Here is a 14,344-nt window from a genome sequence, read left to right on the forward strand (position 1 = left end):
AGTCTATCTTAAGAACTTTTTGCCTAGTTCTTCTAGGCTAGTCTTTGCTCTTCCTTTGGGAATAGTATTTTTTAGCAGGGTATTATAGCTACCAAACGAGATCTGAGGTAGTCTCGCCTTGCATCATGGGATATAGGGTTGCCTCGAGCTGGTAAAAGGAGTTCTCAAGCTTAGCAAGTGCCGAGTCGGAGCCGAGGATCGGCTCCGAACCCATCCAGCAAGAAAGAAGGCGAGAGAAGACAACTAACATGGAACGTTATGGTAGGTATATAACTTCTAATTAGCAAACAGAAACCTAGTTTCTACAACGGCAAAAGAAATATGGAGTAAAAGTAAGGAAATATGTGTGGAGGGCATAAGAAAAGTGAAGGATATACAAAGGAAATTAATTATTGGATGGGTAGAACAGGATGAAAATAACTCGATGTATCATTTTATGCTTAATTAATTCAAATCCTTTAGATACTTTAATAAAGATTAAGGCAGTGAAGTATATATTTTTTTGAAAATGGTGCTAGTGCAATGAAACTTTTAGCCCAGACATTAAGACAACAGAAAAAGTTAAAAGTAATGGGAAAAATGTCAGACACTGAAATCAAAGTTGTGATATCCTGTCAGAATACAGTAAAACACATGAGATAGATGGAATTCCAGTGAAGATTTGAAAAAAGGTAGAAAATGCAGTAATTAAGATTTGAAAATAATTATTTAGCAGTATTCTATCAGGGGATTACTATTCTCTTGGTGTAAGGCAGTGATGATATTGATAAGGAATGGGAAAGGCCTGATAAATCTATTTCATTTTTAAATCACGATTATAAAGTCTTTTTTTTTTATCAGTTTTGGCCAAGAAGTTGGCAGAAGTCCTGGCAAAAATAAAATAACTGGATCAATAGGTTGTATAGAAGGTAGGCAATCATTTGATAGTAGTAATAGAACTTTATTGCTACAAAAATAGGCTGAGAATAACAAAAAGGTCTTATTTTTAATAAGGATAGATGCTGCAAAAGCATTTGATAGCTAGAAATTCATGAAAAAAACTTCAGGGGCCTTTGATTTCCCTCAAAAATGGATATTTTTAAAATGGGTTACATACGAAAGAGCCCAGGCTAAAATAAATTGTGGAAGGAGATTGTCCTAAATGGTCAGTCCGTCAAGAGATACCAGACAAGGATGTCCCCTTTCATCTTTGCTGTTTGCTTTGTATCTTGAACCTTTAGCCAGTGAAATCATGCAGCCTAATATTACAAGTTGCAAATGGGGGTAATGCAGATGAAAAGATGGCTATTTTTTGCAGATGATATAATTGTTTATATTATAAATCTGGAATATAAAGTGATAAGTGTTTTTGATTGAAAATGTTTAATAAGATAGCAGGATACAAAGTGAATGAATATGAAACAAAATCAGTAGTTTTAAACTAAACACCAACAGTATAGTTTAGTGCAAGAATACCCCTTCTTCTGGTGTCCCACGAAAATGAAGTATCTGGTAATACTGATGAAACAGGATGTTAAACAGGGTGACAAGGAAATGTAGGGAGTAGCAAGTCTAAATATGATTAGAAAGATAAAGCAATCAGAAATGTTTCTTATGTTACAGTAGCATGATACATACAATAAAATGTTTTTAATACCTCTGGTGCTTTATTTTCTGGCAGGCTTATTTCTGCCAACCAAGAGAATAGACATAGAGCTAGATTAATAAAAGTTACCTTGAGGTGTACTCGATGTGTATACCTCAGGGTAGCCATTTTGTATTCATAGACCCCCATATCATGGTGCTTTTGGATGAAGACTTGCAGCACTATGCATGGCTATCTCAGCAGCTGTGCTGTATGGTTAATGAGGCAGTCTGGGGGAGAGGCATGTGCTACTTGGCCATGTGCACTCTCTGCTGGAGCTGCATCCAGGAAGGTATCAACCCACCAAGCTATTCATAGAATCACTTGGCTGTGTAGAAGAGCTTGGCCACTTCTTCCATGTCTCATGTTCATACATCATGGTAGAGGTAAATTCTGGAGAGTTTAGTGGTAATGTGGGGTTAGTAGATATATGTGTGAGTGTTTGCGAGGGGGATGCGTCTGTGATTGCATGTGTGAGTGTTTGCCTGTGAGGTAGCAAAAAGAGGGTTAATGAGGTGTTACATTGGTGGGTGTGGGTGTGAGAGTATGAATGTTTGTCCATGCGCATATACATGAATTTCATCTGGTGGGAAGGGGGTGGTGTGTGTGTGTGTGTGTGTGTGTGTGTGTGTGTGTGTGTGTGTGTGTGTGTGTGTGTATATTTCAGACAATACTACTTTTTTGGGACCATCTTCCATTATACATAAAGTACTTATCTTATTCTCTTCAAGTGTAATCTGGATGTATGGCTGGGTAACTGTAAATTTACCCTCATGGATAGGAGAGACATGTAAATGTCCCACTGTATCCTACTTCAGCCCATTTCTGGGTTATTTGTATGTAAAACAAGCCCAAGAAAACTAAGATAATGCTTTTTACCTCAAAAAAGTTGTCAAAATCAAAAGCAATCTTTTACCATAAAATCAGCAAATAATACTGTCATTGAAACTGTAACTCACAGTGATCTTCTAGGTGTTATAATAGATGACAGTCTCAAATATGACCAGCAAATGCTGCACACCCATAAATCTTCAAACCAGAAACTAGGCTTCCTTTATAGGATCAATGGATTCCTTACAGATACTGCAAGAAAAACTTTAGCCACCATCTTCTTATTGCCAACTCTTGTATACGCCACTCCTATTCTAACACACTTAAACAATACTCAGAAAAAGAAACTTACCTCCTGCTACAATAAAATAACTAAATTTGCCACCAATATCCTCATAGGACCCACCGTTGTCATAGCTTAAAGCAGTTAAACTGGCTTGAATTACACAATTACCTAACATATTCACAATTAACTACAGCACACAAACTCATTCATCATCCAGAAAAATGCCCTTCACTACAAAACATGTTACTACTGTACTGTCTGTCTAACAAGGCACCTCCGCTCTGTTACAAATTCTTATTATTTACAAGTAAGTCAAATAATGTTGCAGGAGGCTCACTCTACTCCCAGCATGTTGCTAAACTCTGGAATAGTATCCCCACACAAATAAAACTCTCTGGCAATTTCGATAGTTTTAAACCACTGCTTAAACAACATGTTAACCATTTCTGGTCTTGCACATTGTCATCCCAAGGTTAAGACTTTATGTTCACCATACAATACTCTCCTTAAACAGGATACTCTCAACTGAAATGACAAAACTATTTTTATACATAACTGCTGCCTGTACAATCCACTACGTTGCATGTAGGCTTGCTCTTTAGTAATCTCCACCTCTGTAAAATCTTAGAATATATAATATTAACTACTGTTTGTGTATAAATTTAATTAGAAATATAACTACTCTGTGCTTAACTGGAGCTTAGTATAATGCCTTGTAAGCAAATGAACTTCTCTGCTTGGGTGTCCACTGAAAATGGATATTACCTAGTCAGACTTTATTGGTACACAAAAACAAATAAGGGCTAAAAACTAACATGGGAATGTAAGGCTAGGCTTTTTAAGATCCTCACATACAAATAACTTAGTAAATACCTGTGAAACTTGTACGTTGGGAAAAGACTAAGCAGAAATACAAATTACAGGAAATGGACCGTTTAGCAGATATATATATGTATATATAGATATATATGTGTGTGTGTGTGTGTGTATATATATATATATATATATATATATATATATATATATATATATATATATATATATATGTATAATATATATATATATATATATATATATATATATATAGGTCTATATCAGGGTGGCCATGGTGGTGCAGTGGTTAGCGTTGCTGCCTCACAGCAAGAGGTTCTCTGGTTCGATCCTTGGCTGGGATGCCTTATGTGCGGAGTCTGCATGTCCTCCCTGTGATCGCGTGGGTTTCCTATGGGTGCTCTGGTTTCCTCCCACATCCCAAAGACATGCTGTAGGTGGATTGGACACATTAAATTGGCCCTAGGAGTGAGTGCATGCATGTGTGTGCCTTCTGTGGAAGGTTGGGTGCCGGGCTGGCAACTCAACACTGTAAAACTCCACCGCCATTCATGAGCGGACAGGTAATCCACTGTGGCGACCCCTAACTGGGAAAAAGATGAAAGAAGAAGAAGAAAGATATGGGTCTATATCATTTCATTGAAAACTCATTTAATTGAATTTTAATTCATTGACACATATTCACTGAAAGCTAACTTCACTGAAAACCCAAATCACTGAAAGCCCACTTCACTGAAAACCCATTTCGCTGAAAGTCATTTCATTGAAAGGTATATATGGCCTATTCCCCACTGTTCTGCAATCCTGGAGTTAGTATATAAAGTAAGGGGGGGGGTGGGGGGCAAAGCCCCCCCCCCCTATAAATTGGTTATATGTTGTCTTCTGGAAGAATTTTTTCATTACACTTGTAAGTATCCATCTATATTCTTTAAAATATTTACAATATGTGAGGGGCTACACCCCCCACACCCCCTAATGTAGGGGGGCTGTGCCCCCCCTTACATTATATACTAACTCCAGGATCGCACAACAGTGGGGAAGGGGCCATATATACCTTTCAACAAAATGTGTTTCATTGAAATGGGTTTTCAGTGAAGTGAGCTTTCAGTGAATTGGGTTTTCAGTGAAGTGAGCTTTCAGTGAATATGTGTCAATGAACTAAGCTTCAATGAAATGAGTTTTCAATGAAATGATATAGACCCTATATATATATACATATATATATATATATATATGTGTGTATATATAAAATGATATAGACCCTATATATAGGGCTGGCCTCTGACTTAAGGGAAAACTTATGGAGATAAGGTCATTCTCAAGTATGACCAGTTGTAGTAGATTTCATGGTAGAAACAAACGGAAAACACAGAAGTAAGCTGATAGATACTGCATATAAGGCTTTGATACAACTGAAGAACCAGCGCAAGCACAAAACTGAGACTGGATTGTACTGGGAGATTAGGATATAAACTCATCACTGAAAATTGGAGGAAGCCATATTTAGATTCCAGATATGCCCCAAAACTGGAGAAATTTAGAATATTTGCCTGGAAATGTTTAAACAGGACTTTCTATAAACCTTCCAGAGTTGAAAAATGTTCCCACAAATTATGGATCATGCAGTAGATGTGATAAGGCAAAGACAGAGAGTCTGGAAATACATACAATGCGTACTTATGGTATGTTCAGACCTCTGTCAGTTTAAACTAAAACTACAAACTGTTGTGAACCATATACTATGGGAGAAACTAAACCTTATTATAGATGTGTTGTTAATTTGGTTGGTGTAAGATGTTACAACCAAAGCATATTAAATTAAAGCTTTGTTTTTCTCTTTTAATGACAGTAGCAAAAAAAAAAATCAGTTATATGAATGTGAAAAACAAAAGCTAAATCAACAGCAGGTGAGGTGAAAGTGATGATGAGGGTACCAAAAAGATGGTATTGAAGGAAATGGTGTGAGAAAAGCGAAGTACTTGTTTAATAATTGGACTGGATGGGACTTTCATTATGTAAATGGTACCAGGGAAGCTACTGAGTCAGTATAAATGATCTGAGTTGTTTAGACATGACTTGAGTAGACTGTGGGCCATGTATAGAAATTATGACAAGCTGGTCTCGCACATACAGGGACAATTAACTTAGATAATATTTATAACTGGTCTTAAGGTTCAATGTCTGTGTTTACTTTAAAGATTTATTTTGGATTATAAGAAAAAAAAACAGTAATAAGAAATTACAACCTATTTTTAATGGTAGATAATTATATTCCATGTAATTCTGGAATGTAATGTTTTTATGTAATATGTGCTTTAAAAATATTGTAAGCACTGGTTTGAATTGTATTAGTAGACTTTTAAGATATTGTACTAACAGCCAGTACAGTTTCAGAAAGTGCACAATGCACTAATTATCTAAGAGCAGTCTCAAGTCTGTAGATGTAAGTGGCATAGAGGGGATGAGCACCTTGAAACATGCCTGTACAAAAGGACTTCTGTTTTGTTATACCAAGCTTCAGTCTGATTTTGCTGTTTCTTGGTGAGTAGCACTTTGAAGTTTTTTAAATGCTGAACTTTTGTTGAGCAATATTTAGTCACACAGCCATTTACTATATGTGACTAGATTGCTAAAGCAGAATTTCAGTGTTTAGTGGTTCTGTATTTGTCCATCTCCCTAAAAAATCATTCAGTTGATCACAACTGGTCAACTACTCAATTCAACACAAATTTAATGTTTTACATGGAGCAAGCACCCCATCATCACCATTGAGGGTGGGAATTTGCCCTCCACATTGCCCTTACTTATAGTTGCTAACTCCATGGTCATGCAAAGCAGAAAAAAAAGAAATGCCTAGAAACAATAATAGCACTTGTGACAGCAATAGCATTCTCATTATCCAAGTAAAACTAAGGGAAACACTGTTTGGGAATTACAGCATGAGAAGTTGGTATTTATTGGTGTAAATTTTTATTGATATACAAGTAACTGAGTAATAATGTACAGTGTTGTACTAAATATTTGAGTTTAATTTGTTTTATGCTTTTCTTTTCTTCTATTAGTTCTTTACGTTCATTTTAAATGTATAAGTTCTGATTTTTTTATACTTCTCTTCTATTGTTTTATCCTGCATTTGCTACCTGAAAGGTATTATAATTGTTGCTTTTTATTTATTTTCTTTTTTTCACTCCCTACCTAAACTTCACACAGCCTCCCTGGATTCAACAGTTGTATAGACCCAGACATCCCATCCCCCCATATTGCATATTCCTAAGTGAGTACACCCCCACAGTAACCTTTGATTGGGTTGGCCTCCCAATTATTTTAGAAGTTGACCTTGTGGTGACTCAGTATCAGCCTTAAGGAGTGAGGGCTCAATTGACGAGTTGTGAGGACAGAGCCAGAAGCCATCATAGATGCAGCAAGTTAGTCAAGGTCCCTAGCTCTGGCAGCAGCTAGTACAATGATGTCAGGATGATATCTCCACCCCATGTCCTAACCTGAGATGACCTGTGATGCTTCTGGTTTCCACAACGGATTGTACAGGCATTGGGTTCCCCAGTCCCTCCATCCCAGGAAATGAGAGATAATCGGCTACACCACAGTACTCTATCTCTCACTGTCCATACTAGAAGGTGAATACATTATTGAGCTCTGGTGGTCACTGTCAGCACAGCCACATGCTCTGCCTCTGTGCCACTGCACATGTTGTTGTTATATTTACTTTTATTTGCTATATATATCGTCCCAACTCCATTAAAAATGGACAATGCCCATTTGGACATAACTGGTTAAAATAAGTACATTGATTCTTTGTCTGGTTATGCTGGTGAGTGTAAATCTTTGTCACCTACAAGCTAACATCCCTAATTGCCCTACTGACATCCAGATAATCAGGAATACTCCAGCAGAGGAATAAACACAAATCAGCTGTTTGTTGTCAGTGTAAGTACTGATTTGTCTTTTGTCACTTTCTGTTTTCCCCTTTCTTAAGTACTGTAACAGCTTGTCCCTAACTTTGCTGAACTGTTACGTCTGCATGAGTATCGCTTCCCAAACAATGAATGTATGAGCCTTCTACAATTTCTAATGTACAAACAACCAGAAATGCACCACAGCAACAAAATGCAGCACAAAAATATATTTTAAGCAGTATCTACTAAGATTGTATCACCAAAAAGATCAAGGACAAGATATAAAACAGTAAAATGGTTTTGATGTATACAAGAACACCTTCTTCAGTACAAGCAAACAGAACGAATTGCTTTATCCCTATATGTGCTGGTCAAGTGAATTAAATCACAAGAAACAAATCATCTGATAAAAATCAGTTACCTGAACAACATATAATCAAAAACATAAAATAAATTTACTATGCAGGTGTAAAATAAAGTACAGAATGATATCCTAGGAAGAATGGCATAGAATATCTTAATGTACTGTATGGCATAAGATGATGTATAATGAAAACTGCTAATAAACTAGTATGCATTCTGAACCAAAAACAAGTAATACAACTACAGTCATCATCTGTGGAGTGTAAACTTTCTTCAGGTAAGCTGAACTTGGGCTACATGCAGTGATCAAGAACTGCACAGCAAAATACAAATGATAACAAAATAATTCATTTGTTCTGTGTAGGTAATGCACCATTGACTTATAACTTGTATTTTGGCAACATCTAGTGATAAATGTAGGAATGACACCACAAATCATTGAATAAAAATGTAAATTATGTTCTAGTGAAAACAGTGCATCTCATTTAATACTCTTATTTCACTCTTCAGTAGATAATATATCTTGCCATCCCATTTTATCAGTGCCTATAAACATGGCTCTTGCTCCAGTATGTTTTAGTATATGCTTATATTAGTTTTGATGCTGAAGATCTATTAGATGTTCCAACATTATTACTTTCAATATTCTAGAAGTGTGACCAGCATAGAGTGCTCTTCGTGAACAGGCTGCCACATACTGTAGATATAAAAAGTGTACATACCCCTGTTAAAATGCCAGGTTTTTGTGATATAAAAAAATGAGACCACAATAAATCATTTCAAAACTTTTCGTACCCTTTAATGTGACCTATAACTTGTACAATTCAACTGAAAAACAAATAAATCTATTAGGGGAAAAAATATAAAAAAATAAAAACGTACAATACGCTGGTTGCATAAGTGTGCACACCCTTAAACTAATACTTTGTTGAAGCACCTTTTGGTTTAATTACAACATTCAGTCTACTTGGGTACACACCTGCCATCAGTTAAAGAGACCCAAATAAAGTTCAGCTGTCCTAGTAGGATTTTTTTGACATTTACTCAGTTGCCCGCTACAGAAAAATCCATGGTTCGCGGAGAGCTTACAAAGCTTCAAAGGGATCTCATTGTTAAAAGGTATCAGTTAGGAGAAGGGTACAAAAAAAAGTCCACAGCATTGGATATACCATGAAACATAGTGAAGACTGTCATCAAAAAGTGGAACAAATATGGGGCGACAGTGACGTTACAAAGAACTGGACAACCCTCCAAAATTGATGAAAAGATAAGACAAAAACTGGTCAGAAGGCTGCCAAGAGACCTACAGCAACACTGAAGGAGCTGCAGGAATTTCTGGCAAGTACTGGTTGTGTACTACATGTGACAACAATCTCCCATATTCTCCATATGTCTGGACTATGGGGTAGGGTTGCAAGACCGAAGCATTTCTTTACATAGGAAAACATCCAGACCTGGCCAAAATTTTCAAAACAATGTATGAAGTCTCCCAAAAGCATGTTGGAAAATGTGTTATGGTCTGATGAGACCAAGGTTGAACTTTTTGGCCACAATTCCAAAAGGTATGTTTGGCGCAAAAACAACACTTCGCATCACCAAAAGAACACCATCCCCACGGTAAAGTATGGTGGTGGCAGTATTATTGTTTGGGGTTGCTTTTCTTCAGCTGGAACTGAAGCTTTAGTCAAGATGGTGGGAATTATGAACAGTTCCAAATACCAGTCAATTTTGGCCCAAAACCTTCAGGCGTCTGCTAGAAAGCTGAAGATGAAGAGGAATTTCACCTTTTAGTACTACAATGACCCCAAGCATTCATCCAAATTAGCAAACGAATGGCTTCACCAGAAGCAAGTTAAAGTTTTGGAATGGCCCAGCCGGAGCCCAGACCTATATCCAATAGAAAATCTGTGGGATGACCTGAAGAGGGCTGTGCACAAGAGATGCCATCGCAGCTTGACAGATTTGGAGCACTTTTGCAAGGAAGAGTGGGCAAATATTGCTAAGTCAAGATGTGCCTTGCTGATAGACTCCTACCCCAAAAAACTGAATGCTGTAATTAACTCAAAAGATGCTTCAACAAAGTATTAATTTAAGGGTATGCACACTTATGCAACCAGCTTATTGTACATTTTTTATTTTTTCCCCTAGCAGATTTGCTTGTTTTTCACTTGATTTGCACAGGTTATAGGTCAAATTAATGGTGGGAAAAGTTTTGAAATGATTTATTGTGGTCTCATTTTTTTATATCACAACATCTGGCATTTTAACAGGGGTGTGCACACTTTTTATATCCACTGTATATGACCCATTCATTTTTATATTTGAGCAGTTGTCTTACTGCAAAAATCTTAGAAGTAATTGCAGATGTAAAAATATTGCTTTTTATAATATACTTGCAAAAACAATAGTTTATGGTGAACAACCAGTCAATGCCATTCGTGTTAGCATAATTTGTTTCATTTAACATTTTTTCAAGAGTCTTGATGAACCCAAAATATCTCCCCAAAGGTAAACTTTCAAATATCAAGTAGTAGTTCAGGAGGTTTGTTGTCCTGTTGAAAAATTTGCCAATGTTTATAAATAATCTTGATGAGCATATTTGTGTTAATGCCAAAAGGCGTAATAAAAACATTTCATATTAGTTGTCCATCTTAGGTACCCTGTAAGAGAGTTGCATTTATCTTCTTATTTAATTTGGCCTATATGTTTAACGTATTGATGTATTTATTCCCTTTTTTACCAGAAAGGTCCAGCTGGGTGAAAAAACTCTTTTCACTGGAGGTCCAGGGAGAAAAGTTCCACATAAAATTATTTAATACAAAGAACCTTACAATACAGTAAATCAGTTTTGGGATAATAGCAGTAATTGCAGAGACATAAATATTGCACTACATTAGAAAAAAAATTACTAAAATCCACACCAGTTTCAGAAAGTACACATACTTAAGGTAAGAAGAAAAATAATTATAGCCTCTATAAATCTGTGGGTAAGTTCTTCTGGATTACTCTTGTTCAGAAAGTCAAATTCTTTTGAATCTCAGGAACTGAGATTTTTGGTGTGTTTCTAGTGATGTGTCTATGGTGACAAGTAGCCTAGAATGTGGAATTCTTTGAAAATTTTTCCTATAAAGGGAAACCAAAACATCCAGGAAGGGAATATTGTAGAGATGGAATTCAGGTGTAAATTCAGATGTTCATGATATTGATCACTGCTGCAGTAGCTTTAGCTATATGGGTTATATCCTGTCAGGGATATAACAGCTGGCCAGCTTCTAAATCTTCAGGGCACCTTCCATGTTTCCATGTGTCAAAACTGTTAACCAGGTGACTAAAACACAAGTCTGGGCAACTACGCCCTTCAGAACTCTTCTCCCACTGAAGAGTTCACTCCTCTGAGTCTTTCAATGATCAATGGTTGGTTTGTGCTGTTCCTTTGCTGGGCAGATAAGTTCCCTTTGTTGAAAAAAAACTTCAGTTTTCTTGTTTGTGTTATTGCATTATCACTTTCCTCTTCAAAAAGTTATTTTAAAGCTAGGAGTTCTGTGTTTTAACAGCCTGTCATAAGACTGTAACAGATCGCTCATTTTTTTTCTTCTGTCAGCTTAAAAGTGGTGTAAAGTAACTGAAAAATTTTTTTCCTTTTGAGAAATTGTGTTTATTTTACTTTTGTGGAGGCTGGCATAGTGTTTTAAAGTGCCTTTCTGTCAAAAAAGTAACTTGTAGACTTAGTTTTTTTAAAGAAGAAACATCTTTATTAAATTATCATATATGACATAGGCAATCTTACATTAATATAAATGCAAATAAGCCATCCTGATACAATTCTAGTTGCAAACATTGTACATTACAAGCCACGCTGACACAGTTGTAGTTGTAAACATTATACATCAGTTATAGTCTATCCAGTCATTGTCAGTTATACGTTACATCTGAAGTAGTCAGTCTTCATCCTGTCATCACCCATGGGTTTGGTTCCAATCCTTTGGAACCAATTCAGCCATTTCTATAGCTTGCGACTCAAAAAAACTCTTGAGAGTATCCCTTACCCGTAATGCATAGGGTAGAGTATCCCAGATCTCGTTTGCTGCTTTCAGCTTCAGACATGCTTTCTCCATATCATCCCGTGGTAGGGGTGCTGCGGTAGCATTGTCACCTCATAGCAAGACGTTGTCCCATTCAATTCTCAGCTAGAGCGTCATCTGTGTGGAGGCATGCGTGAATGAGCGTGCCTTCTTTGAAGGTTGTGCGTCAGGGCTGGTAACTTGGCACGTAAAAATCCACTACCAAACATTAGCAGACCGGAGTTCTGCTGTGGCAACCCCTAACTGGGATAAGCCGAAAGACACAACAACATGGTTTCTCCATATCACTCACGAGCCTAACAATTAAGCTTTGGATTTTACTTAAAATCTCTTCCCTTTCTTTCTAAAATTGTTTAAAACCATCCCTTTTATTATACTGCATCTTTCAAACCATTCACCTGTTTTTTTAGGCAGAGTTTTTTCTCTCATTATAATATCTCTCTCCCCCTCTCTTTCTGACTGCCATTAGGTAGCTCTTTTGTACCATTGTTGGTACCCCTTACCCTTGCCTCTTACCATTTGTTAAGTCTTCTATTACCATTGTCAGTAACCTCCTTTAAAAAAAATGCTTTTCTCCCCTTCTGACTTTTCTAGTTATCTTTTTTCCTCAGGTTATGTGTCTTTGTGTGTGTGGGATTTTGACATCATTATCTTCTTCAAAGACTGCTGAAAAAGAGAAGACTCAGACTGGTTTTAAAAAGTGTTCCAAATGTAGTCATAAAATCCCCTTTTCTGACCAGCATACACTATGTGTATATTGTCTGGGTCCCTTGCATTTGCAAGAGGACTGCTCTATCAACCACACTTTCAGTCACCAAGTGTTGGCAGATAGAATAAACTTATTCTGAAAGGCCTTCTTCCCTTCTGTTTTGGAGAGGTCATATCTGGATCCCTGGAGAAGACCAAGCATAAATCTGGACATGCTTCTTCTTATTCCTCCTTTAGATCCTCGGACACCAAGAAACGATCTGCCTCAGTTCTGAGTTCTTCCTCTGTGCCGAGCCCAAAAAAATAAGAGGGCATTGGAGACGACGTCTAAACCATTGACCCTGAAACATACTTTGGAACTGATTGCTGCACCCTTGGTTCTGATTCCATTGTCTGCTCTGGTACATTCACCTTCACCATGTACTACTTTAACAAGGACCTGGTATTCACCTTTGTTGGACCCCTTTGCTGACAGATCACCATCTCCATTCTTAGATGGACCAAAGTCTCCCTCGGTGGTCTCTGTCCATTCTTCCAGGAGTTTCACTGAAGTCAACATGGAGAAGTCAGTTCCGAACGTTTCTTTCCCTTCTTGACCTTAGTAATTCTGTTGTGTCGGAACTTGAGTCCTCTCTGGACCATAGCCTGCCAGTCAGTTCTGAGTCATTGGGGTCTGCTTCCAGTTTATTGGAGCAGTCCTGGCACCTTGGTGAATCAACACAGATAGGTTTAGCTTTGACTTTGGTCTTGAGGGGGACCCTTTTTGGGATGGGTAGGACTTCGTCAACAAGGTCTTCGTTTTTGGCCCTGGAACACCCTTTCTATTCTGGTGGGTCAGTCTTTGATGCCAAGAAGAAGGCATTGGATACTTCCAGTACCAAGTCGGTTCCTTCCTCTTTGGAGCCTCCGTCCCTGGCCATTTTGGGACTGAAGCACCAACCAACCCGTCCACAGTGTCAGTGGGTACTGCAGCCTCAGGCTACCCAGCAGGGTACTCCTTCTTCTGAAACCTCCCCGGATGTTTACCCTGAGGAGTTTCCTCAGAAGAAATTATGTAAGAGGAAGCACCTAGACTCTCCAGAAGAGTCCATCACAGAAGACATGGATTTCGATGACGACGAAGCATCCACCATATCACCTTCTAATGATGATTTCTTTGGAGTCATTGTAGAAATACTTAGAGAGATGGTTGGAATCCCTCAACCCTTCGGCTGAGGAATCTGTGTACCTGCAGGCTTTCAGTACTCACCCATCTACTTCCTGGGCATCTCAACCTCCTGGGGAGCTCATCAAATTGATCTCTTGTTGGCTGTGGAAAGCACCTGATGCCACCAAGCCAATTCCCACAAGACCAGATAAAGTCATCACAGCTCCAGAAGATAAGCCTTTTTAGACTAAGAGCATTCCTGTAGATGTTATGGTGGTAGCGCTGGCCACCAAGAAGGAACCAGAAGAAGAAAGTTCCCCTATCTATCACCCCCCCCCCCAACAAGGAGTCACAGGTGATGGATAGATTCGGGAAGGGAGTTTATGCTTCTTTGCCCTATATTCTTTGAACTACCTGGCACATTTTACAAGAGTGCAGAGAGATCTGATCAAGGAGCTGTTGGATATGCTCTCAGGGGCTGTTTCTGAAGAGGTACGGGATTCAGTCATCTTTCAATTGGCTACCCTGACATCCATTTCCAATTTGTCCACGAGGCTC

The 14,344-nt window shown here is 37.9% G+C and overlaps 1 protein-coding gene across 1 annotated transcript in view; it reads left to right on the plus strand.

Annotated features, from left to right (window-relative positions):
* Positions 1-14,344, plus strand: part of IFT140 (intraflagellar transport 140) — a 3,212,973-nt gene that overhangs the window by 651,449 nt on the left and 2,547,180 nt on the right. The gene's annotated exons all lie outside the window — the stretch shown is intronic.

Source organism: Protopterus annectens, chromosome 12.part0, assembly GCF_019279795.1.
Source record: "Protopterus annectens isolate FY-2018-M chromosome 12.part0, PAN1.0, whole genome shotgun sequence".
In the NCBI taxonomy this organism is placed as follows: domain Eukaryota; kingdom Metazoa; phylum Chordata; order Ceratodontiformes; family Protopteridae; genus Protopterus; species Protopterus annectens.